The sequence below is a fragment of the Zingiber officinale genome, chromosome 3B (assembly GCF_018446385.1).
Source record: "Zingiber officinale cultivar Zhangliang chromosome 3B, Zo_v1.1, whole genome shotgun sequence".
In the NCBI taxonomy this organism is placed as follows: Eukaryota; Viridiplantae; Streptophyta; class Magnoliopsida; order Zingiberales; family Zingiberaceae; genus Zingiber; species Zingiber officinale.
In genome coordinates this window covers 68003587-68005776 of record NC_055991.1, presented here as the reverse complement: position 1 = coordinate 68005776, position 2190 = coordinate 68003587, and positions in this window count along the sequence as shown.

Genomic DNA, 2190 nt, shown 5'->3' with positions numbered 1-2190 from the left:
GTGGGAGATTTGTTTTTCTTTTGGATGTGCAGATTTCACATGGGCCAATAATTGGAAGCTCAATCTGAACCGTCTTCAACCACCTGAAAAAATTTCCAAGAAGACGAAGATGGAGAGAGTTATACTTTACTTTGTAGCTCCTTTGATGAAAGCTCCCTCCATAATAAGAGCCCTTGGTAGGAGGGTTCTAAAATATCTTACCCCTCCAAGAGCAAGATTTAGATGAATCTAATGAGGTGGTCGAGCTAATGACCTTAAACAAGCGCTTCTTGGGAGGCAACCCAAGTTCATTTTCCTTATTTTCTTTTATGTCTTTAGTTCTCTCTTTATAATAAACATGTATCCTCTACTTAATTTTTCTTGTCTATCTTATTGTTGTAGAATTCAAAGTTGTGGAGGAATGTGAGTATTGGATGGAGGAGTATCTTTAAAAACATGAACGTCAACCATTTGGAGCTCATCACTTGGTAACTTCTTTTAAAATTTCCTCCACATTGTTTTTAGTTTTCATTGGGACAATGAAAAATTTAAGTCTGGGGGGATGCATTAGATGCATTTGATTTGCTTTGTTTGTTTTTGTTTTTGCTTATGTCTTGCATTGTGTTTTGATTTTTTGTGGCATACATCTTGAGAAAATCAAAACTTCACTTATATGCTTTCTTGGATTCAAGTGAAATGTTAGCACGATTATTGTCTTGATTCATGATGTTCGAATGATGCTAGTAGTAAACTTTATGTACTTCTTTTCTCTATCTTGGGTAGCATGAAACAAGCTAAGAATCTTATGGTGATGAGTTTTAGTTTTGGTTCAACCTTAAGGATTTTATCTTCACTACACTTGTGCTTGATGCTTGAATAGTTGATGTCATTGAAATAGTCATGATTCATCTTGTTTGCTTAGTACTTGGTTTCCATGGTAATTTCTCAACTTTCATTTTGGTTACTGGATGAGGCTCAAATCATTAAAGCTCATTTGGAAAAATCAAAATATCCCAACATGTGTGCTAAAAATTACATTTGTGAATAAGTTTTGCACAATGCAAACACTTATAAAAAAAAAAAAGGAAATAAGGGATATAAAAAACAGTTGTCATGAGTAGAATCTAGCAAGTCACCCCTTTGAGACCGAGTTAGGTTACTGGGGAAATGACTGTTTAACTTCTCTTGAGAATGAGCACACCTTTGAGACCTTGGGTTAGTTGAGAAATATGAACCAAGTGAATGGTGAGTAAGTGCCTATCACTGGTTACTTGCCTTTCACTGGAAACACTAGGAATTCAAATTTGATGACGACTTGACTAGGACATGGATTGAAACTTGAAGAGTGTTGAGTTACTTTTACACTGTGCACAAGATTCTTATGCTTGAACCATACTTTACTTGTTTCTATGATCATGCTTTCTAATGAAACTTTTTGATAGAGTTAGGAAAGTGCACTAGGTTTTATGAATGTGTTGTAGAACATATGAATTTAGACTGCGGCATTTTGCTTGAGGACAAGCAAAGGTTTAAGTCTGGGGGTGTGATGTGCGTAGATTATATACTATTTTATGCATGTTTTTACGCACATTTACATACTTTGAACATGCTTGATCTATGCATTTTTATACTTCCAGCTTTCCTTTTAGCATATTACTCTTTTGGTTCAGAGATCTGCTTTTTGTGCATTTTCTGTACACAGGAGTCGATTTGGTGAAGAATCTACATCCTTGGGCAAGCATTGGAGGAAACAAAGGGAGAAAGCACCTGGCCGTGTACATGGAGCTCGGGCCGTGTGGAGTTTGGCACCAACAGAAGTGGAGAATGACATGGCCGTGTGAACCTACCGTGCCAAGATTTGAAGCCAACCAGAGCATAAGCCCAGAGACTAAGCAGGCTGTGGCCGTGTGCACCACACGGCCGTGTAGCATTTCCAGAGACTAAGCAGGCTGTGGCCGTGTGAACCACACGACCGTGCAGTTTTGGCAGAGAAGGAACTGGACATGGCCGTGTGAATCTCACACGGCCGTGTCACGGGGCCATGTGGCGCCCGAATCCCTCCTCTATTTAAACCCTCCTTCATGAATTGAAAGGGGATCTCTCCCCCTTTGGGAGAAGGCAAGATTTGGTGGTTTCCTCCCATTCTTGGGAGGATTTCTGGGCGATTCAAGGGGAGTTCTTGGCGATTCCGGCTCCGGAGCGAGGATTGGA